Source organism: Pristis pectinata, chromosome 20, assembly GCF_009764475.1.
Source record: "Pristis pectinata isolate sPriPec2 chromosome 20, sPriPec2.1.pri, whole genome shotgun sequence".
NCBI lineage: Eukaryota > Metazoa > Chordata > Chondrichthyes > Rhinopristiformes > Pristidae > Pristis > Pristis pectinata.
Genome location: NC_067424.1, coordinates 40,591,882 through 40,615,356, shown reverse-complemented (window position 1 = coordinate 40,615,356; position 23,475 = coordinate 40,591,882). Strand labels below are relative to the sequence as shown.

Here is a 23,475-nt window from a genome sequence, read left to right as displayed (position 1 = left end):
GTGTGGGAATGGGAAGTGGAATTAAATGACTGGCCACCGGGAGATCCCATCTGTTACGGCGGACGGAGCGAGGGTGCTCGATGAAATAATTCCCCAAATCTGTGTTGGGTCTCACCGATGTAGAGAAGGGAGCACCGGATGCAATAAATGACACAAAAGAGGTATATTTTCAGTGTTTGGAGTTTGTACTCAGAAGCTCTTGGACCAACCATCAGCATTTGAATCATCAAAGGGGTTCTGCTAGTGGGATATGCTACCACAGGAAATATGTAATTCTGCAAAGTTACCTGACTATTGAAAATGTTAATGTTAAGTAGGTGATTATAGCCATTGAAACTGTAGTTTACTGTTCATTGTTACCTTTCTGTTCAAAAAATGTGAAATGTTGTGTCGAGAGACAATTTGAGATTCTCTCCAGAAGATCTGCTACACTGAATTAAGGTTTTTATACCTCCCAGTTACAGCTTCCATGTGGCTTCAGTTCCACAACATTTGGGGACTCGTCCGGGATGCGTTTGGGACCCACTACATGGCCAGCGACCTCAGCCGTCTAAGGGGGTGAGTAGTTTTAAGTGTAGCACCCAATCCTTAGATCTGCTCAGGCCAACGACCATGCGATCACAAGGTATCAAAGACGACGGCAGAGAGCTGAAATGGCAGATATAAAAGTGTGCCTGTGTGTGTGTGCGTGTGTGCGTGTGTGTGTGTGTGTGTGTGTGTAAGGGACCAGCTATCAGCACTGGGTAGTTTGGTGAGACGGGGCCACCATTTGTGAAACTGACTGCTCGGGACATGTGTGTGATAAGAATAAGTTTGAAAGTTCTCAGTGACAGAGCTTTATATGAAAGGGAAGACAAAGCCACCATGAGTTCAGTGGCACGGAAGTGGGGGACCACAGAACTCGTACTCTGTGGTTTTAAGTATGTGCTTTTTTATCTTTATCCGTCTCTTACATTTTGTTTAACATGGGGGTTAGTGTGGAAATATTTGGGGGAGAGTTTATACACAGACATACCTGTCGGATGGCACCTTATTGAGGTTAGACAAAGGCAGGCCCATCCTGATGACCTCAGCCAGCCCCTGACACTGATGACCACCGTCCATAAACCCTTCACCCCCGGGGAGAAGCAGAAAATTCTGAATGAGCTGCCCTCAGTTACCGTTGCTTGTGGGAATGCAGAACACCGGTGAAGTCAACTGGAGGGTGGATTTATATTACCACTGCAGGGGGGGAAACAATGAGGCGCATCTGGTGAATTTCAGTCATGGTTTCTTCACAAGTGAACTTCACCAGATTCACCCCAATGATGTACACGTGTTGGTTAAAGCCAATGCCCAAGGAGTACATGGGACAGTATGGCCCAGGGGGCTGAGGGATGGTACATGGGCAACCAGTGGGAGTGCCAGTGATGAGGAGAGATATCGCAACTTTAAGGGAGAAGTGAGGCCATGATGGGGGGAGGTGAGAGTAACCAGGGAATGAGAACGTCAGTGGGTTAGAGAGCTGATGAGCCCACCATGGATTATGCGGAGCGTAAATATCCAAGCCAGTGAGGAATACTCAGGGCTGGACAATCCTGGTTGGGATGACCCAATCATCCTGAAAAGGAAGGGCTAAGAGCCCACGAGGAGGTTTTGGATTCGGGAATAGCTGTGGGATCAACCTACCATGAAATAAGATTGTGACCCAGGGAGATAGACCAAAGGAGAGGGAAAAGAGGTCAAAAGCTGTCTGTAGTGAATAGAGTTGCTGTGAGGACACAGAGGACCTGCTCTGTGTGCCAGCGACCGGAGCACTTAGCGAGGGACTGCCGCACTAGACATCGAAGGGGAAAGGGGGTGATATGTTACAGCTGTGGCCTCTCAGATCATGGTTGGAGGTGGTGTCCTAATAAAGGGGGAAGGTGAGAGCCACCTACCAAAGCAGGCAGAAACCACGGTAGGGCCCTTGCCGTTGTAGTATGAAAGGCCAGGGGTCAGATGACAGTGACAACACTACTGACCCCCATGGTCGGATGATAGCATTGCCTATCAGGTCAGAAGCTATACCACTGTCAATCAGGGGTCCGGCTCCGCCCCATTAGGTAAACACCTTTGTCTTGCTGGACCACTCGGATTGGTCTGTGTGAGCACCTTTGTTCCTGGGCACATCTACTATTGGCCCATTTAAAACACCTTTGTCCTTGCTGGGCCACCCAGCCCCCCCAGCAGCATAAACGTGCTGCATGTTTGGTTTTTCTTTCTCTTTCTGTCTCCGAGGTTGTTGAGGTTAGCTGTGCACTACTTCAGGGCAGTTAGTTAAGGACTCCCGAGACCAAAGAGCCAATGTTTGTCCAGAATCAGGGTGTCCAAACATTGTATTGTTTATTCCCTGATCATTTGTACCCAGTTATTGTGTGTGTGTGTGTGTGTGTGTGTGTGTGCACCTCACCCTCTAGCGATTTTCCTCCACATTCGTGATCTGCTTGAGAGTGTTTGTGTGCATCTGTTCCCATTCATTCTGTCCCCGCGATTGTCTTTGTTAATAAACCATTTTTAAGTTACAAAGACTGTGTGTCCAGACCTTTATCTTTAAGATACCAAAAGAACCTTTCTCACAACAGCCGTCCAATCTGACTGCTGACCAGGTCACAGAGCCAGGGAGGTCACAGATATCCACAGGTAGTTTATTAGGGGCCCAGCAATGCGATACATGAGCGGACATAGCGTCATAGAATCATAGGATCATAGAACAGTACAGCACAATACAGGCCCTTCGGCCCACAATGTTGTACCGACCTTTAAACCTCGCCTAAGACTATCTAACCCCTTCACCCCACATCCCTCTATTTTAAATTCCTCCATATGCTTATCTAGCAATAAGAGAATTTGACCAATGTACCTGCCTCCACCACCACCCCAGGCAGCGCATTCCATGCCTCAACCACTCCCTGGGTAAAAAAACCTCCCTCTGATATCTCCCTTGAACTTCCCACCCATTACTTTAAAGCCATGCCGTCTTGTACTGAGCATTGGTGCCCTGGGAGAGAGGCACTGGCTCTTCACTCTATCTATTCCCCTTAATAATTTGTAAAGCTCTATCATGTCTCCTCTCATCCTCCTTCTCCCTTAGTGTCTCCTCAGACACTAAGGGAGCTAAGGGAGCCCTAGCTCCCTTAGTGTCTCCTCATAATGCATACTCTCTAAACCAGGCAACATCCTGGTAAATCTCCTCTGCACCCTTTCCAATGCTTCCACATCCTTCCTATAATGAGGCGACCAGAACTGGACACAGCACTCGTGTGGTCTAACCAGAGTTTTGTAGAGCTGCATCCTCACGGCTCTTAAACTCGATCCCATGACTTATGAATGCTAACATCCCATAAGCTTTCTTAACTACCCTATCCACCTGTGAGGCAACTTTCAGGGATCTGTGGATATGAACCCCCAGATCCCTCTGCTCCTCCACACTGCCCAGAATCCTGCCATTAACCTTGTACTCCGCCTTGGAGTTTGTCCTTCCAAAGTGTACCACCTCACACTTCTCTGGATTGAACTCCATCTGCCACTTCCCAGCCCAGCTCTGCATCCTGTCAATGTCCCTCTGCAATCTTCGACAGTCCTCCACACTATCCACAGCACCACCACAACACACCAACAGGTGTCGTCTGCAAACTGTCCAACCCTTCTAATGATGATGATGGGAACCATGAGGGGAGGGTGAAAGGCAGAAGGATCCAGGACAACGTGAGGGAGTGGCTCTGTCATGTGCAACTTCATTTCCAGCAATCATTCCCATTCACAAAGTGCCTGTCTGATTCATGATCCCAGTGTCCAACAAATATCCCGCCATTAGTTCAACTATTTCAGTGTATCACTGGCCGCAGAACACAGGGAAATGACAGGTAACACTCAGAGAAACTAGGAACTCTGTTTTCATTTTTTTGCAAAAATTCGCTGTGTGTTTCTCTTCCTCTCAGTCAGTACACTTGCCATTGTGGTCCTGTCACGTGGAAAGTGCTGTCTCTCCAAGTGTGTCACTCACTCCCTGGTGGCAATGGCAGTGACGGACCTTCTGGTCACTGTCCTCGACCTGGTTCTGCGGCACATCCCAACTCTTCATTGGGAACTGCTTTTATTCCTGTTTTACGTCTCTGGGTGTCAGACCCACGCCTTCCTGCTGAATGTATCCACGGACTGTCCTGTCTGGTTCACCGTCGCTTTCGCCTTTGCTCGGTTTGTGGACATTTGTTGCCGGAAGCCGAAAACGAAATATTGCACCAAGAGAACAGCGGCTGTGGTTCTGGGGGCAGTGACTGTGCTGAGCTGTTTCAAGGACATCACCTGGTATTTTCTGCTCAGGGCTAAATATAGTTTAGTTGATGACAATAAGAACTGTTACACCTCGGATGATACTGATTTGGATGTCTGGGGAATGATTGAGCTCCACCGTTATATTCTCAGCCCTGTGGTGTCATTCGTCTTGCTCGGCCACTCCATTTGTCACCTTCCAACCTTTGTCTCCACACTTCCCCTTCCTTCACCCAAACCAGTTCCATCTGCCTTCTTTCTGTTTTCTTTCCTGTTTTATTTCTACCTATCGCCCATAGTCTCTATTTCCAAATTCACCCGCCCCGTCCTCAGCCTCGCTCCATCTACACATTAAACCGACCTCACTTGGTTCCACCTGTGGTCCCATATGTCCTGGTTCTGCTGCTCAATACTTCAACCGTCAGTCACATTTCGTTGGCCAGCGGAGCCTGCAGGAGACTCCGGGGTCCCTGCAGTGGGGAGGGTGTCAGAGACCCGGGGGTGCAGAACCGCAGGAAATCCATGATTTTTCTGCTGCTTATCTCCGCTCATTTCATGGCTAATGCACATGGTGTATAATCTGTGGTGGCAATTGTATTGGTTTTGGAGGGTTGTGCCTCTGGGATTCTGGTTCCAGCTCCTGAGTTGCTGCACGAACACTCTGATTTATGCCGTGACCCAGACTAAGTTCCGGCAGCAGCTGAAGCTTGTGCTGAGATTCCCCCGCGCTCTTGTTGTAAATTGCATTCGGATGTTTTGTCACATCTGTGTGTTTGTGTGAGTGCGTTTGCAATGACATTGCTGCATGTTCACATGTTCGTGTTTGCCTGTGTGTAGGTGTGATGGGAACGGTGTAAGTGTGGGGAGTGTTAGAAAACTGAGGAGAGAATGAGCAAGAAGGAATGAGAGACAGAGAATAAGAGAGCGAGAGGGAGAGGGAGAGGGAGAGACTGAGAGGGAAGAGAGCGTCGTTGAGAGTGCCTGTAGTGGGAGGGGTGGCATAGATGAAGAGAGCGTCCCCAGATGTGACTGAGCGAAGCAGAGGGAGGCGGGATGGGATGGTCTCTAACATTCTCCACCTTTGGTTTCGTAACTAACATAAATTCCACAACCGACAACCAAACCGACAGCTCTCCTACTGATGTGGCCCCTTAAAGTTTGAGAAGCTCTGCAAAATTCACACAACACAAACGGTGCAGACGTTATGTCCCGGAGAAATTACCTGGGGATCCTGATCGAGAGGAATTGTGCAACTTTCATCAACCAGTGCAATTAATATTCTTTTCTCACATTGAACTGCATCAGCCGTGTGCTCATCAGTGATGTCGGAAGATTTCCAGACGTACTGCCTCATGCAGTTTTGATATTTCAGGAAGTGTTCAGGGCAGGAGGCAGGGGGAGGGCAGGTAACATTTACAGTCAATGTTAGAATACTTACAAAATAGACGCTTCTTGGGTGGATTCCTTTCACGCTTGGCTATGGAAACAAAGAACCCTCAGTCTTGTCAAAGCAGCGGAACCTTCACCCGTCCTCTCAACTTGCATCACCTCTCATTTCCCCACATGATCAGGAGGATTCTGGGCTGAAACCTGGACACATAGCAAACATCACTGGCTAAAGATCAAGAGCAGAAAAAACTTGGCATTTGTGCTCACACTTCTCTGGCCTCACTGACTAAGGATCAGAACAGGAACCTCGGCTGATACAGTGCAGCCCAGTATCAGTCACAATGCTCAGGAGATGTGAGCATTTAATCTCCATTTTCATTTAGTACTACCTCAGTATTTCTAATGCCCCCAACTAAGGCCTAACGAAGGCTCAAGATGACACAAACACTGGTGGAGTTCTGAATCGTCACAAAGGTTGTTAAAGCATACAGCAGGATATAGATCAGTTACAGATATGTGTGAAGAGAGGGCAGCTGGAGTTCAATCCGGGCACGTGGGAGGTGTTGCACTTGGGGAGGCCAAATGTACATAGCTAATGGCAGGAACCTGAGGATCACTGACATGCAGAGGGATCTTGGGGTCACTGTCTATAGCTTCCTGAAAGTGGCAAGACAAGTGGACAGAGTAGTAAAGAATGTGCTCGGTATGCTTTCTTTCATCAGTCAAGCATTGCATCTAAGGGTCAGAAAGTCATGTTTCAGCTGTAAAAAAAACTTTGCTTTGGCCTAATTAGGAATATTATGTGCAGTTACAGTTGCCCATTACAGGAAGCATATGAAGGCTTGGGAGAGGGTGCAGGATGGTCTCGGCGATGCTGCATGGATTAGAGGGTACTAGCTGTAAGGAAAGGTTGGACAGAATTAGATTGTTTTCTCCGAAGCATCAGAGGCTGAGGGGAGATCTGATGGAAATGTATAAAATGGTGAGAGGCATAGATATGTAAGAATCTATTTTACCGTGGGGGAAATCCTGGAGGGCAAGGCTTTAAGGTGAAAGGGTGAAAGTTAAAGGGAGATGTGCAGGGCAGATTTTATTACCCGGAGTGCAGTGGGTGTCTGGAACGTGCTGCAGGGCATCAGTGGAAGCGGATACGACTGTGATGTTTGAGGGGCATTTACACAGACGCATGAACGTGAGGGGAATGCGGGGACGTGGATTATGTGCAGGCAGATTAGTTTCATTTGGCACCATGTCCGGACAGACATCATGGGTCAAAGGGCTTGTTCCTGTACAGTATTGTTTCATGTTCTATATTTAACTGCTGTCCTCGGTATTATTTCCGCAAAAGTATGGTTCTTTTCACAAAGCCTTTCACAAGGGTTTTTACTCGTACATGAAGAGCAGAAGGACCAGTAGAGTAAATGTAGGACCAAGTAAAGCCAAAGGTCGGAAGCTGTGCCTGGAAGCTGTGGAAGTGGGTGAGGTTCTCAATGAATACTTCACTTCAGTATTCAGCAAGGAGAGGGGCCTTGATGACGCTGAGGACAGTGTTGGTAAGGGTAATGTTCTGGAGCATGAAGATATCAAGAGAGAGGATGTGTTGGAGCTGTTAGAAAATATTAGGACAGATAAGTCCCTGGGGCCTGAGGGAATATTCCCCAGGCTGCTTTGTGAGGCCAGGGAGGAGATTGCTGAACCATTGGCTAGGATCTTTGAGTCCTCGTTGTCCACAGGAATGGTACCGGAGGATTGGAGTGTGGCGAATGTTGTCCCCTTATTCAAAAAGGGTAGTAGGGATAGTCCAGGGAATTACAGACCAGTGAGCCTTACGTCTGTGGTGGGCAAGCTGATGGAAAGGATTCTTAGAGATAGGATCTATGATCATTTAGAGAATCATGGACTGATTAGGGACAGGCAGCATGGATTTGTGAAGGGAAGATCTTGCCTCACAAGCCTGATAGGGTTCTTTGAAGAGGTGACCAGGAAGATTTATGAGGGTAGTGCAGTGGATGTGGTCTACATGGATTTTAGTAAGGCGTTTGATAAGGTTCCACATGGTAGGCTTCTTCAGAAGGTCATAGAGGCCAAGGGATCCAGGGAGGCTTGGCTGTGTGGATTCAGAATTGGCTTGCCTGTAGAAAGCCGAGGGTTGTGGTGGAGGGAGTGCATTCGGATTGGAGGGCTGTGACTAGTGGTGTTCCACAAGGATCGGTTCTGGGATATTAATGACTTGGATGAGGGGGTGGAAGGGTGGGTTAGCAAGTTTGCAGGTGACACAAAGATCGGTGGTGTTGTGGGTATTGTGGAGGGCTGTCAAAGCTCACAGAAAGATATTGATAGGATGCAGAGCTGGGCTGACAAGTGGCAGATGGAGTTCAATCCGGAGAAGTGTGAGGTGGTACACTTTGGAAGGACAAACTCGAAGGCGGAGTACAAGGTAAATGGCAGGATTCTGGGTAGTATGGAGGAGCAGAGGGATCTGGGGGTTCATATCCACAGATCACTGAAAGTTGCCACACAGGTGGATAGGGTAGTTAAGAAAGCTTATGGGGTGTTAGCTTTCATAAGTCGTGGGATCGAGTTTAAGAGCTGCGAAGTAATGATGCAGCTTTACAAAACTCTGGTTAGACCACACTTAGAGTACTGTGTCCAGTTCTGGTTGCCTCATTATAGGAAGGATATGGAAGCATTGGAAAGGGTGCAGAGGAGATTTACCAGGATGCTGCCTGGTTTAGAGAGTATGGATTATGAGGAGAGACTAAAGGAGCTAAGGCTTTACTCATTGGAGAGAAGGAGGATGAGGGGAGACATGATAGAGGTATACAAAATAGTAAGAGGAATAGATAGAGTGGACAGCCAGCGCCTCTTTCCCAGGGCACCAATGCTCAATACAAGAGGGCATGGCTTTAAGGTAATGGGGGGGGAAGTTCAAGGGAGATGTCAGAGGGAGGCTTTTCACCCAGAGGGTGGTTGGTGCATGGAATGCGCTGCATAGGGTCATGGTGGAGGCTGATACGTTGGTCAGGTTCAAGAGATTGTTAGATAAGCATGTAGAGAAATTTAAGATAAGAGGGATATGTGGGAGGAAGGAGTTAGATAGTCTTAGGAGTAGCTTGAAGGTTGGCACAACATGGTGGGCCGAAGGGCCTGTATTGTGCTGTATTGTTCTATTGGTCTATGGTTCTATGAATCTTGAACTTGACAGCGCGATAGTGATATCAGCAGGACATACAACAAACCGTTCCTTCCTTTGTGCTGGTTTGACAACAATATTTGCTCCCATTCCCTGCTTTGCCTGACTGACTCAGAATCGCCTTGTCCAGCGGACAACCTGCCACTGGTTCAACATTTCTACTGTTCAGAGGAACACTCAAGGAGCACTCATCTACTTCTCGTCAAAATAGGAGTCTGTGCTTTCAGTTCGCTGTATAAATCTCCAGCCTGATTTTCTGCCTCTCAGTCGAAACCGAGGCAATTGCGGTTCTATTCTGGGGAAAGTCGGTTTATCCAAATGTATGACTTACGAAGGGAATTAGGAGAGCCAGAAGGGGCCATGAAAAATCCCTGGGAAGTAGGATTAAAGAGAATCCCAAGGTATTCTATATATTCATCAAGAGCAAGAGGATAACTCTGGAGAGGGTCGGACTACTCAGGGATAGAGGAGGGAACATGTACTTGGATCCGGAGAATGTGGGCGAGGTCCGAAGCGAGTGCATCAGTATTTACCAAGGATGTGGAGGGCAGTGAGATCGGTGTGGTGCATGCTAATATGCTGGGTCATTCTGAGATAAAGAAAGAGGTAGTGTTGGGCCTGATGGGATATGCACCTTGTTATTGAGAGAGACAAGAGATGAGATTGCTGGGGCCTTGACCAAGATCTTCCTGTCCTCTCTTGTCGCAGGTGAGGTACCGGAAGGCTGGTGATGAGCTTCTGATGTTCCCTAATTCAATAAACGAAATAGGGATAATCTTGGAAGCTATAGACTGATGAGTCTCACCTCAGTGGCGGGGAAGCTATTAAGAGGAATCTTAGGGATTGCATCTGTGAACTTTTGGAAAACCATGGCCTAATTAGGGACAGCATGGCTTTGTGCAGGGCAAGTCACGTTTTACTAACCTGAGTGAGTTTTTCGAGGAAGAGATGAAAGCTATTGATGAAGGTCGAGCTGTGGATGTGGCCGACGTGTATTTTAGTAAGGCACTTGATGGGATCCCTCATAGACTTATAGAATCATAACACATGGAAACAGGCGCTTTGGTCCAAATCATCCATGCCGACAGCGAGCTAGTCCAATCTACCTGAGTCTGGCCCATATCCCTCAAAACTCCTGTCCATGCACTTATCTAGATGCCTTTTAAATGTTCTATTGTGCCCGCTTCAACTGCCTATTTTTGAATTGTCCGCAATCTTACTGACAATGCCTTGCACATTTTCATGCCTTGTACATTCATATTAAATTCATTTATGTAACTGACAACCCCCAAAGGTCCCAGAACCGATCTGTGTAGCACACCAAACAGGAGACCTCCTGTCCGAAAAACAACCCTCACCATCATCCTCTGCTTTCTAGGCTGAGCCACTTATGAATCCAATCCGCTATCTCCCCCTGGATCCCATGCGACCTTGGATGCTTTGAGGGACTTTGTCAAATGCCTTGCTAAAGTCCTTATAGACTTTTGACGCTGGAAGACTGGGGCTGAAACAAATCGAGAGACACGAGTCAGTTTGCAGATATCACCCTGAGAGAGAGAGATGAGGGACACCAGTTACTGTTCAGATACACCCCTGAAGGAGAAGGACAGAGAAATTGTGGTCAGGTTTCGGATATTCCCTCTAGAGAGGGACTGAGAGACTCCAATCTGTGTACTGGTGTCCTCCTGAGACAGAGGGACGGAGACACACCAGTCGTTCTACAGAAAACCCCAAAGAGAGAGAGGGACTGAGAGACACCGGTCAGTGTACAGATATCCCCCTGAGAGAAAATGATTGACAGGCACCAGTCACATACATTGCCCGAGACAAATGTACTGAGAGACACCAGCCCGTGTGCTGTTATCCACCTGATGAGAGGGCCTGAGAGACACCATTTAGTAAACAGATACATGCCTGAGAGAGTGGGACTGAGAGTAACCAGTGAGTGTACAGATATCAACATGGAACAATGGTCACGAGAGATACCATTGAGTGTTTAGACACATTTTAAGATATAACTATGAATAAGGATAAAATCAGATCTTGCGAGAAGGTACCACATTGGGGAGGGCAAATTACGACAGGATAAGTCAGGAGCTAAGGGGTGTTGACTGAAAGCAGTGCTGTCGGACTAGTCTACGTCTGACATATGGGAGTTGTTTAAAGACCAGCGGATCAGAGTTCAGGATCGACCTGTTCAGGTCAGTCTGAGGTCAGGGAACCTTGGATGACCTGGAAAATCCTAAATTTAGTCAAGAAGACAAAAGAAGTATCCATTAGGACTAGGAAGTGAAAACATGACACGGCCATTGTAGAATATAAAGATAGCAGGAAAGTGTTCAATCAGGCGATTGCAAAGGCTGAAAGTGACCATGAAATGTCCTTCATGGGCAGGATCAAGGAGAATCCCAAGGCATTTTATCCTTATACTAATAAAAAAGAAGATAACTAAGCAGAAGGTTGACCCACTTGACAATAAAGGAGGGAACTTGTGCTGGGAATCGGAGCAAGTGGCTGACACCAATTAGTTTAAAGATAACCACGTGAGAAGGATGGAGAGAGAATCAACAATCAATCCACCAACATCCCCTTGAGGCAGGGACTGAGACACGCCTATCAGTGCACATATTTCCCCCTGATAGATAGGTACTGGGAGAGTCCAGCCAGTAAACTGATATGCCATGAGAGAAAGAGAGACAGAGAGAGACTCCAGTCAGTGTACAGATATCTCTCTGAGAGAGGGATATCCCCTTGAGAGAGAGGGGCTAGGAGACATCAGTCAGTGTACAGATATCTCCCTGATAGAGAGGGACAGAGAGACACTGGTCAGTGTACAGACAGCCCTGGTAGAGAGGAAATGAGAGAAACCAGTCAGTTTAGAGACACCACCCTAAGGGAGGGGTCTCAGAGACACCAGTTAGTGTATGGATATCCCTCTGAGAGAGAGGGACTGAGAAATTACTGCCTGTGAAAAAAAATCCCCCTGAGAGAGAGGGACTGAGAGACACCGGTCAGTGTTCAGATATGCCCCTGAGAGAGAGGGACTGAGGGACACCGGTCATTGTACAGATATTCCCCTGAGAGAGAGGGACTGAGAGACACCAGTCATTGTACAGATATGCCCCTAAGAGAGAGGGACTGAGAGACACTGGTCATTATACAGATATGCCCCTGAGAGAGAGGGACGGTGAAACACCGGTCAGTGTACAGATATTGCCCTGTGATAGAGCGACTGGGAGACAACAGCTTGTGTTCAGATGTCCCCCGAACAGAAAGGGACTGAGAGAAACCAACGCGTGCAGAGATCTCCCAAGAAAAATGGACAGAAAGACAACAGTAAGTATGTAACTAACACACAAAGGTGGGACTGAGAGACGCCAGTCAGTGTACAGATAACCCACTGAGAGAAACAGAATGAGGGATAACTATCAGTGTCAAAATAGCTCCGTCAGAGAAAAAAGAACTGGAACACGCCAGTTGACAGACAGCAGCAGGTCAAAAGATAACACTGTGAGAAACAGAGACTGTGGACTGGAGTCTTTATGCAGATATTCCCCTGAGAGAGAAGGACTGAGAGACACTGGGCAGTGTACAGATATACCCCTGAGAGAGAAGCACTGAGGGACACTGGACAGTGTACAGATATCTGCCTGAGAGACGGTGAGAGAGACACCCGCTAATTTGACGATATCCCCTTGACAGAAGGAATCAGAGACAGCAGACATTGCACAGATATCCCCTGAGAGTCAGAGACACCAGTTAGTGTACAGATATCCCTCTGAGAGAAAGGGACTGAGAAACAGCGGTCAGTATACAGATATCCCCCTGAGAGAGAGGGACTGAGAGACGCCATCTACTTTAATGATATCCGCTTGAGAGGAGGGACAGCACGTTTTTCACAGTTATCCCACAAGAGAGAGAGAGAGGAACTGAGAGAGACATTTCAGTGTGCAGATATCCCCCTGATAGGGACTGAGTGATTCCAGTAAGTGTACAGATATCCCCCGAGAGTAGGAGTGAAGGAAAACAGTAACTATAAGGGTGTTGCGTGCTTGAAAAGAACTGATAGACACCACCGAGCACATAGATATCCCATTGAGAGGGAGGGTCTGAGAGACAGCAGACATAGTCAACTCATAGAGCATGGAAACAGGCCCTTCGGCCCAAGTGGTGCATGCCAACTGTGTTGCCCACTGAGCTGGTTTGGCCCATAGCCCTCTAAAAATCTCCTATCAATGTAATTATCTAGATGGCTTTTAAATGTTGCTAATGTGCCCGCCTCAACCACTATTTCTGGCAGCTCATTCCAAATACACACCACCCTTTGCGTGAAGAAGCTGCCCTTGATGTCCCTTTTAAATCTCTTGCCTCTGATGTTAAACTTTTGCCCTCTTGTTTCTAGCACCCCCTCTCTGGGAAAAAGACAATGTGCTTTCACCCTGTCTATGCCTCTCATGATCTTATATACCTCTATCAGGTCACCCCTCAATCTCCTCCGTTCCAGGGAATAAGTTCCAAGTCTACACAACTCAGGTCCCCAAGTCCCAGCAACATCCTGTAAATTTTCTCTGCACTCTCTCTAGCTGATAAGGTATTTCCTATAACAGGATGACCAAAATTGTGCATAGTACTTCAAGCGTGGCCTCACCAACACCTTATACAACTGCAACATAACTTCCTAACGCCTGTACTCAGTACCCTGACTGATGAGGCTAGCATGCCAAACGCCTTCTTCACCACCCTGTCCACCCGGAATGCCGCTTGAAGTGAACTATGCATTTGTACTCCTGGGCCCCTCTGTTCCATAACACTCCTCAGGGGTCTATCACTCACTGTGCAAGTCCTATCCTGGTTTGATCTCCCAAAATGCAATACCTCACATTCAATAGATTGAAAGCCATTTGCCAATCCTCAGCCCACAGACCCAGCTGATCAAGATCCCCCTGTAATTTTGCATAACTTTCTACCCTGTCTGCAACATTACCTTCTTTAGTATCATCCTCAGACTTACTACCCATGCCTTGTAAATTCACATCCAAATTCTTCACATAAATTCCAAACAACAAAGGTCACAGCACAGAACCCTGTGAATCACCACTGGACACAGGACCTCCAGTCTGAGGAACAAACCTCGACCATCCCCCTCTGCTTCCTACCCACTGAGTCAATTATAATTCAATCCATTCTGTCCGCATGGATCCCATGCGATCTAACTTTGCAGACCAGATTGCCATGCGGGGCTTTGTTAAAGGCCTTGCTAAATTCCATACAGGCCACTTTCACTGTCTTTCGCTCATCTACCTTCCTGCTTTCCTCCTCAACGATCTCCAAGAAATTTGTCACACACGACGACAGATACCGTCTGAGAAAGAGGGCTGAGAGACAACAGGTTAATTAGAGGGACGGACTGTGCGACACCAGTCCGTGTGCAATTATCCCAGGACGGGCTGGGAGCCTTTGAACATATACACGCGCGGCCGAGAAGGCCTGACGTTACCAGTAAGTATTATGGTAACCGTGAAAGTGAAAGACTGAACAACGCGAAGGTATTTTTACCCACTGACGGTGTGAATGAAAGGCACCAATCTGAAGACTTCCCATTAGCAATAAGGAGTGAAAGAGAGCAGTGTGTACTTTTAGACACAGCGGATGAGGCGACAAGGACTGAACACAATACTCCAAGTGTGGTCCAGCAAGATGTTTATAGAGCTGCAACATTACATGGCAGCTCTCGAACTCAATACCCCGACTAATGAAGGCCAACACTCCATACACTTTCTTAACAACCCTATCAACCTGCGCGGAAACCTTGAGGGATCTGTGGATGTGGACCCCAAGATCCCTCTGTTCCTCCACACTGCTAAGAGTCCTGCCATTAACCTTGTATTCTGTCTTCAAATTCCATCTTCCAAAGAGTATCACTTCACAACTTTCTTGGTTGAACTCCATCTGCCACTTCTCAGCCCAGATCTGCATCCGATCAATGTCCTGTTGTAACCTACAGCAACCTTCTACACTATCCACAACACCACCAACCTTTGTGTAATCTGCAAACTTACTAACACGCCCTTCACATCCTCATCCAAGTCATTTATAAATATCACAAAGAGCAGAGGTCCCAGAACAGATCCCTCCAGTCAGAAAATGCTCTATTTCCAGTGCTCTACCTTCACCAATGCGATTTGTCACATCCTCAAATAATGCAATCAGGCATCACAAAGCCATGCTGACTGTCCTTAATCAGCCTATGCTTCTCCGGATACCCGTAAATAGTGTCTTCTCCAGGAATTTGCCCACCAAAAATGTAAGACTCACTGGCCTGTAATTCCCAGGGTTAACCCTGCTCCCTTCCCTGAACAAAGGAACAACATTTGCCACACTCCAATTACCTGGTATTACTCCAGTGACCAGTAATAACGCAAAGATCATCGCCAAATGCGCAGCAGTCTCTTTCCTCACTTCCCGTAAGAACCTTGGATATATCCCGTCCGGCCCCGGTGACTTATCCATCCTAAAGTTTTTCAAAGGTTCCAGCGCATCCTTTTCCCACACGTCGACATGCCCTAGCATTTGCCATGCCCTGTTTTACGCCATCGTCACAAACATCAAGGTCTCTCTCACTGATGAATACAGAAGCAAAGTATTCATAAAGGACATCCCCTACCTCCTCCTACTCTAAGCTCATGTTTCCTCTTTTATCGCTGATTGGTCCTACACTCAGTCCAGTCACCCTCCCATTCTTCATATACGTGTACAACGCCTTGGGGGTTTTCTCACTCGTACTCGCACCCCTCTGGCTATCTTGTAACTCTGCAGAGCCCTGTCTGATCAATGCTTTCTAAAACTTAGACAAGCTTCTTTCTTCCTCCTAACAAGATATTCCATGTCCCTTGTCAACCATAGTTCCTTCACTCTACCAGCCTTACACTGCCTCAATGGGACAAACCTATCCAAAACCCCATGCAAGTACTCCCTAAACAACCTCCACATTTCCACTGTGCACTTCCCCAAGAACATCTGATCCCCATTAACGCTCCCAAGTTACTGCCTAATAGCATCATAATTCCCCCTCCCCCAATTAAATACTTTCCCATATCGTCTGCTCCTATCCCTCTCCAAGGCTATGGTAAAAGTCAAGGAGTTATGGTCACTGTCTCCAAAATGCTCTCCCACCGAGAGATCTGAAACCTGATCAGGCTCGTTGCCAAGTACCAGGTCCAGTATTGCCTCTCCTTTAGTCGGTCTGTCCACAGACTGTGTTAGGAATCCTTCCTGAACACACCTAACAAACTCTGCCCCATCTATCCCCTTTACACCAAGGAGGTGCCAATCAATATTAAGGAAGTTGAAATCACCCATGTCAACAACCCTGTTAGTTTTGCACCTCTCCAAAATCTGCTTCCTGATCTACTCCTCAGTGTATCTGCGGCTATTTGGGCGTTTGTAGAATACTCCCAATTGTGTGACCGCTCCCTTCCTGTTTCTCACTTACTGCTGCGTCTGTTGAAGATTTGCATCTCGCTCTCTCTCTCATTCTGCTCTGCGTTGGCGGGGAAATTTTTATTCCGTCTTCCTCTCTCTCTTTTCTGTCTCTGAGATTATTTCCATCAACGCCTCCGTCGCGTCCCGCTGTGCCCACGGCAGAAGTAAACATGTAAATTGCTAATGATTTCCCCGACTGACCAGAGTGGTTGTTTTAAGATTATGAACGGTTGGTGCAAAATGACCCGAGATTTCTCGGACAGTAACATCAGATTTTGCTTTGTGCAACAGAACAAGCCGTGATTTACCCCCATTGGGATAACGGGCATTGTCAAAGGGGAGGTTCTGCGCGTTCCCCAGCTGAAATCAGTGCGACTCTTCTAAACAGGCTACTGTTCCACTGGATGTCGATTGACAGAAACCGTGAACACATTCACACTGGGCAACTTCAACCTTCGGCAGATCAGCATCACGGCTTGGTAAGGCAACTGCTCTGCCCGGGACGGCAAAAAAACTGCAGCGAGTTGTGGACGCCGCCCAGCGTGTCACGGAAACGAGTCTCCCCTCCTTGGACTATACCTCTCGCTGCCTTGGTGAAGCAGCCGACACAAAGACTCCACCCGCCCGGGTCCTTCTCTCTTCTCCCCTCTCCCATCAGGCAGAAGATACAGGAGCCTGAGGGCACATACCACCAAGCACAAGGACAGCTTTTATGCCACGGCGATAAGACTATTGAACGTATATTTTGTACAATGAGATGGACTCTTGATCTTACATTCTATCTTGTTATGACCTTGCGCCTTATTGTCTACCTGCAATGAACTTCCTGAAGCTGTGACACTTTACTCTGTATTCTGATATTGTTTTTACCCTATACTACCTCAGTGTACTGTGTAATGAATTGATCTGTACGAACGGTATGCAAGGCAGGTTTTGCACTGTACCTCGGTACACGTGACAATAGTAAACCAATACCGGCAGTTGTGCATGGAATGGAAAATTACACACAACTTTTGTAATTGACTTTTCATGCATTATTCAATGCACCTGGCGATACAAGTATCGCAGAAAGACATTGATCCTGTAATTTGGAACATATAACGGCGTATTTCACTTCGTTAACAAGTGTAAAGGGATTTTCCAAATGTGCCCTATTTTGACTTCTGAAGAAATCACTGGCGTTTTCACTAATGCAAGGATTCCATCAAATAAACAGGACCATGCGCCGTATCTCAGCGATTCCGTATTTTGGCACGTTTGTTTGTTCAGCTCTCAATGATACACTGACTTGACTTAACCGGAAATACAAATTAATCGGGTGCAAGATTGTTCAGCAGACTGACTGAAGGTCGGGTTAAGACAGGTCTCACAGATACAAGTAAAGGCAATTAATCAGATGTCAGGAAAGGGATACCGTGGAGAGTTCTTGCTGAGCCAGGGTCTGAACCAGAACCCCATCATTCGTGCTTCTCGATAAATTAGAAAGGCCGCACTTGGAACGAAGTGGATTGTTTTATTGAATCAAGTCTGTGAAAGTTTCCGTTCTAAAAATGGTGTGATGAATTCATTTTGAGTAATGAGTTGCATGTTTTGTCTTATTTCACTTTCTCCAAAAAGAGATCTGTTACTGCAAGGATCAACCACGTTGATTCTGTATTGCTGGCGGGACCTGAAAATGTAACATCGTCTCTTTCCAGTTACTGCTTAACAAGCCAAGAGTTTAAACATATTTTTGTATCGTTTCTGTCTCGTATTTCCAGAATTTCCACTAATTCTTTAAACATTATTTTTAAATGTTGCTCTCTCCTCCTCTGGTGTGTGCACGTCGCTCTCACCGTCCGTGAGGAATGGTGGTGATCCGCCCTGGTGAACCGTTGCACTGCGTGTGGCGACGGCCCTCCCAGGGTGCTGCTGGGCAGGGAATTTCCCTCCAACGCAATCCTTTTACTTCCTGACAATGATACGGTTGAATCAAATGATCCACACACGTTGGAAGGTGTCTAAAATTTCTGTGTTTCGTAAGGGGTCAGAGGTCAGGGTCAGGCCAGAGTTAACTATCTGCATACGCCGCTTCTTCGTAAAGGAAGGCAGGACAATAACCAGGCAACTGGACTTCCAACCAAAGCAAGACTGTGAAACTGCCCAGTCACTTGTCTGACCTGTTCACGCTTGTGCTGACGCAGAGCTTCAACCGCAAACGTCTATAATTCCTTTCCCCCACAGATGCTGCTCGACCCGCTGAGTTCCTCCAGCAGATTGGTTTTTGCTCCAGATTCAAGCATCTGCAGTCTCTTGTCTTTCCAGTTCATGATCGTTCCTTCTTTCCTTCTCTCCCTGTGAAGCTGTTGGCGATTGCGATCCCGTCCCGCGGAAAGTGCGGTCTCTCCAAATGCATTACTCGTTACCTGGTGGCCAGGACCTCTCCCGGTGGAATTACAAGGTGATATTACATCAAATCGCTGAGCTTCATCGGTCGGCCTCTTTCTTGTTCTGTACTCCTGTGTGCAGATTCGTTCTCTACCTGACTTCCGCGGCCGTAGAAAGTTCTGTCTGGTTCACGGTCGCTTTCACCTTTGATCGCTTTACGGCCATTTCCATTCAGAATGTTAAAACGAAATACTACACGACGGGGACGGCCGTGGTGGTTATAGTGACACCGAGCATTCTCTTCTGTTTAATAAACGTTCACTGGCTCTTTGCCGTTCCTACATTCGGTGTGACTATCTAACTAGGTTGCGTTGTAGTGCCTGATTTTTCTACTTTGCCCAGATGGCTGACATATTCTTGGACGGATTAACTGTTAACCCCAGTGGTCCCATTCTGTTTGATTTTGCTCTTTAACACGCTCACTGTCAGACGGAGTTCACCGGCCAGTCGGATCCGCAGGACCCTCCGGGAACTCAGCAGTGCGGAGAAAGGGAAGGGGTGTGGGGGTGGATGGGGAACCGCAGACGGTCCATCATTTAATTGTTAGCAATCTCCAGCAGCTTTATCCTGCTCTGGGCCACAACGACCACGCAATTTGTTTACTATCGAGTTTTGAAATCATTTAAACGCAGGACCTGGGCAGACATGTTTCCAGCATTTGAAGACACTGACGTTGTGCTCTAGTCGCCGAGCTCCTGCACAAAATACTGTCATTTATACCGTGTCCCATAGGAAGTTCAGAAAGGAACTGCCCCGCATGCTGGCATACCCCTTCACTTCAATTCCGAGTTTAAGGAATTAAAATGATATTTAAACAAAAATCAGGCTGGCAGTTATTTCCTGACCATGCGTTCCAGTTTTTTTCTGAGGAAGTGGTGGAATTAAGTTAAATAAATTACGCCCTGTCCATAAGGTAACATCGCCACGATTACGAAATTGTGTCCTTGCATTTGGAATACGGTTTATTTCAGTCATGGTTTCCCCGAATGTGGAGACTTAATGTTGTTCCGTCGGGGGCGGGGGCCTGGAAATCGGAAATGACGACTCTCGGACCCCACCCGCCACTGCATCGGGTCTAAAAAAACGAAAAATTAGTTTCTGTCTTTAACCAATTCCGTCTTGTATTGAATGCAACCACCATGACTTCAGCCGCCGAGGACGTGACGGCAATCTCCGGGTGTGGTTGTGGGGTGAGGGGGTCCATCGAGGCCATTGGGGAGAATATACAAATACGAAGGGGGCAATCACTGATGCAATTATTCGACACCCATCCCTCAGTGGTCAGCGGAACGGAGAGAAGCAAATGTGCAGTAATATCATAGACAGATGAGGGAACAAGTGTGGTAGCATCAGGTGATTTTCACTTTCCTGGTATTGACTGGGTCTGCCTTAAGGATCCGTATGGTGACCTCTTTGTGGAACCACAGGGAAACGGCGAGGTCTTAAATGAAGACTTACCGTCTGTATTCACCACGGAGAAGGACATGGTGATCTACACATTCTGGCTTTTATATCTCTTATAGCCAGGAGGGCTGCGATGCTTAAATGGAAGGAAGTCACTCCGCCTACTCATGCTCAATGGTTACGGGATGTTATGTCATACCTAAATTTAGAGAAGACCCGTTGTTCAATTTCTGAATCTAACTTCGACTTTCAAACGCTGTGGGGACCTTTTTTCAACTATTTTCAAAACTTTTGATCTGGTGGGTAAAGTACAGATACTGGCTGATATCCCTTTGTGTCAAGGATTTTTCCTTGTCCTTTTTTTTATTAAACAGCTCCGGTCCTGGTAGTGGTTTAGAGACTTTTAATAATAAACTAATTCCAGTTTATTCTCTATTAATTAATTATCATGTGTGATTATTAATATAGAGTATTGTGACTCCAAGTATAATTGGACACTATGCATTTCGTAGATATTTTTTCTTCTTTTTGATTCATGTACTCTGTATTTTCTTTGCGGAATTAATAAAAATATTGTAAAAAGAAAGAAAAGAGAAGGACATGGAAGTTCGTGCGTTCGGGGTGGGGGGGAGGAGGGAACAATAATTTCTTAGAGCAAGTCAACATCGCAAAGAAACCGGTGCCGTAGCTCTAGAAAAGCATGAAGTTGGACAAATCTCCAGGGCCTGACGGCTGTACATTAGGATACGATGGGAAGCAAAAGAGGAGATTTGCTGGGGACTTGTCATAGATTTTTCGGTCCTCGTTATCCACAAAAGAGAACTGGAAGACTGGAGGAGACCTAATGTTGTGCCACTGTTTCAAAAGGGCAGCAAGGATAATCCAGAAGTCTACAAGCCAATGAGCTTTATATCAGTGATGGGAAAGTTATCGGGCGAGATTCTGAAGGAGAGGATTCACTTGCACTGAGAAAGACAAGTGCGATTAGGGATAGTCGGCATTGCTTTTTGAATGGGAAATCACGACACACGAATTTACAAGATTTGTTAGAAACGGTGAACAAGAGGATTGACGAGGAAAAGGAAAGATGTTGTGTATATCGATGTTGTTATGGTACCGCGTGGGAGGCTGGTCGGAAGGTCAGAACATATGGGACACAGGCTGAGTTTGCAAGTTGAGTACAACATTGCCTCGGTGGTAGAGAGGCAGCGGGTGGTAATGAAGGATTGTTCAGATTAAAGGCCTTTGCCTAGCGAGGTGCTGCAGGAATCGGCGCTGGCTTCTCCGTTGTTTGTCACTTACATTAATAATTTGGATGGCAATGTGGGTGGCAGGATAAGTAGGTCTGCAGATGACACCACAGTTAGTCGTACAGATGACAGAGAGGAAAGATGTTTCGGGCTACAACAGGATGCAGAAAAACTGAGAAAGTAATCAAAGGAATAGCAGATAGAATTTAACTGGAACATGTGTGAACTGCTGAAGTTTGGGAACTTAAACGAGGGCAGTACTTCCACAGTGAATAGCATAGCCCGGCAGGTGTTGTTGAGTAGAGAAACCTTGGGCCAGTAGTAACACGAAAATGGGAGCTCGAGTCGGAAGGGTGATGCGGAAGTCATGTGGCCTGCGTGCCTTCATCGGCTGAGACACTATGTACGAGTTGTAATGTCATGTTACAGCTGTACAAAACCGGCGAGGCCGCACTTGGAATATTGTGTGCAGTTCTCGTCACCACACAGTGGGAAGGACGTGGTAAACCAGACGGTGCAGATACGATTCACAGGCATGTCAACTGTATTGTAGGGCTTGAATTATCAAGTGAGACTGAATGGACTTTAATCAACACGTGATCTAGTGCAGTGAGAGCTGAGATAGACCAGTCCCTCAGTGCAGGGCCCTGAGCAGAGTCGCACTTGCTCTTTATAATTTTGAGAAGGCCTTATATACCAAGGGGTCTGGTTAAACTAAATAGGGTATCTTTCCCTGAAGGCGTTAATGAATAAGGTAGGTTTACAACAGTCGAGGGAGAGTTTGATCACTAATGTTAACTTTTTACTCAGATTTAAATAATCACATTGATATGAACAGCGGCAGCCAAGAGTATAAACTGCCGCACTGGAGTATGAACGTTGACTGAGTACGAAGTTTTGGGGGCCAATTTGATGTCAACATCTTCATCTACTGTGATGGCCACAGGTGAAGTAGTCATAGGATTGTGCCTTTTCGTAAAGAGACGGGCAGAGTGCAAATAGTGACAGGGCCCAGTGTAATACGTCTTATTTGAATAGGAAATCAAGTTCAAGTTCATGGACATACATACCGTGGGTATAAGCCCCATGAAAGTTAGCTTTATGCCACAACAGCACAGTACATTACGGAGACCTGGTTGCAAGATGGACAGGACTGGCAGCTCAACGTTTCTGAGTTTCTTTGTTGTAGACGTGATGGGGGGGGGGGGTATGATAGGTGGAGGGGCTGCACTACTGATAAGGGAGAATGACACAGCAGTGCTCAGAGAGGACACATTGGGGATCTCGTCCACATAGGCAATTTGTGTGGAGCTCAGAAATAAGAAAGTTGCAATTACACTGATGGGATACAACTACAGACCTCCCAATAACCACCGAGAGTGGGAAGAACAGGTATGTAGACAGGTAGTGGAAAGGTGCAGAAACAACAGGGTTGTCATAGTGGGGACTAACTTCCCGGTATTGACTGGAACTTCCTCAAAACAAGAGGTATATATAGGACGGTATTTTTTCAGTGCATCCAGGGAAGGTTCTTGAAACAGTCTGTGGAGAGTCCAACTGGAGGCGAAAACATATTAAACTTGGTTTTGGGAAACGAGCTAGGCACGCTGACAGGTAATGGGTGAACATCTTGGGAATAGTGACCACAACTCGTTATGTTTGTTGATAGTCATGGGAAAGGACAAAATCGGATCTTGCGGGAAGGTACTAAATGGGGTGGGGGAAAGTTACGACAGGATAAGGAAGGAGCGAAGGGGCGTTCTTTGGGAGAAGCTGCTGTCGAACAAGTCCACGTCGACATGATGGAGTTCTTTAGAGAACATCTGATCAGGGATCAGGATTGGTATGTCCCGTTCAGGAACAAGGATAAAGATGGGAAGGTAAGAGAACTTTGGATGACCCGACAGGTCCCAAATTTAGTCAGCAAAAAAGAAGAAAACGTGCATAAGGTTTAGGAAGCTAAAATTAGGCTGGGCTCTTGTAGAATATGAACAGATCAAGAAAGTGCCAAAGCAGTTGATTTGGAAGGCCAAAAGCTGC

At 46.8% G+C, this 23,475-nt stretch overlaps 1 long non-coding RNA gene across 1 annotated transcript; it reads left to right on the top strand.

Annotated features, from left to right (window-relative positions):
- On the top strand, positions 1 to 17,641 carry LOC127580921 (uncharacterized). The gene is made up of 3 exons (XR_007957903.1): positions 1 to 161; positions 459 to 558; positions 16,646 to 17,641. It is a non-coding gene; the product is annotated as an uncharacterized LOC127580921 (long non-coding RNA).
- Positions 17,642 to 23,475: the final 5,834 nt, after the last annotated feature.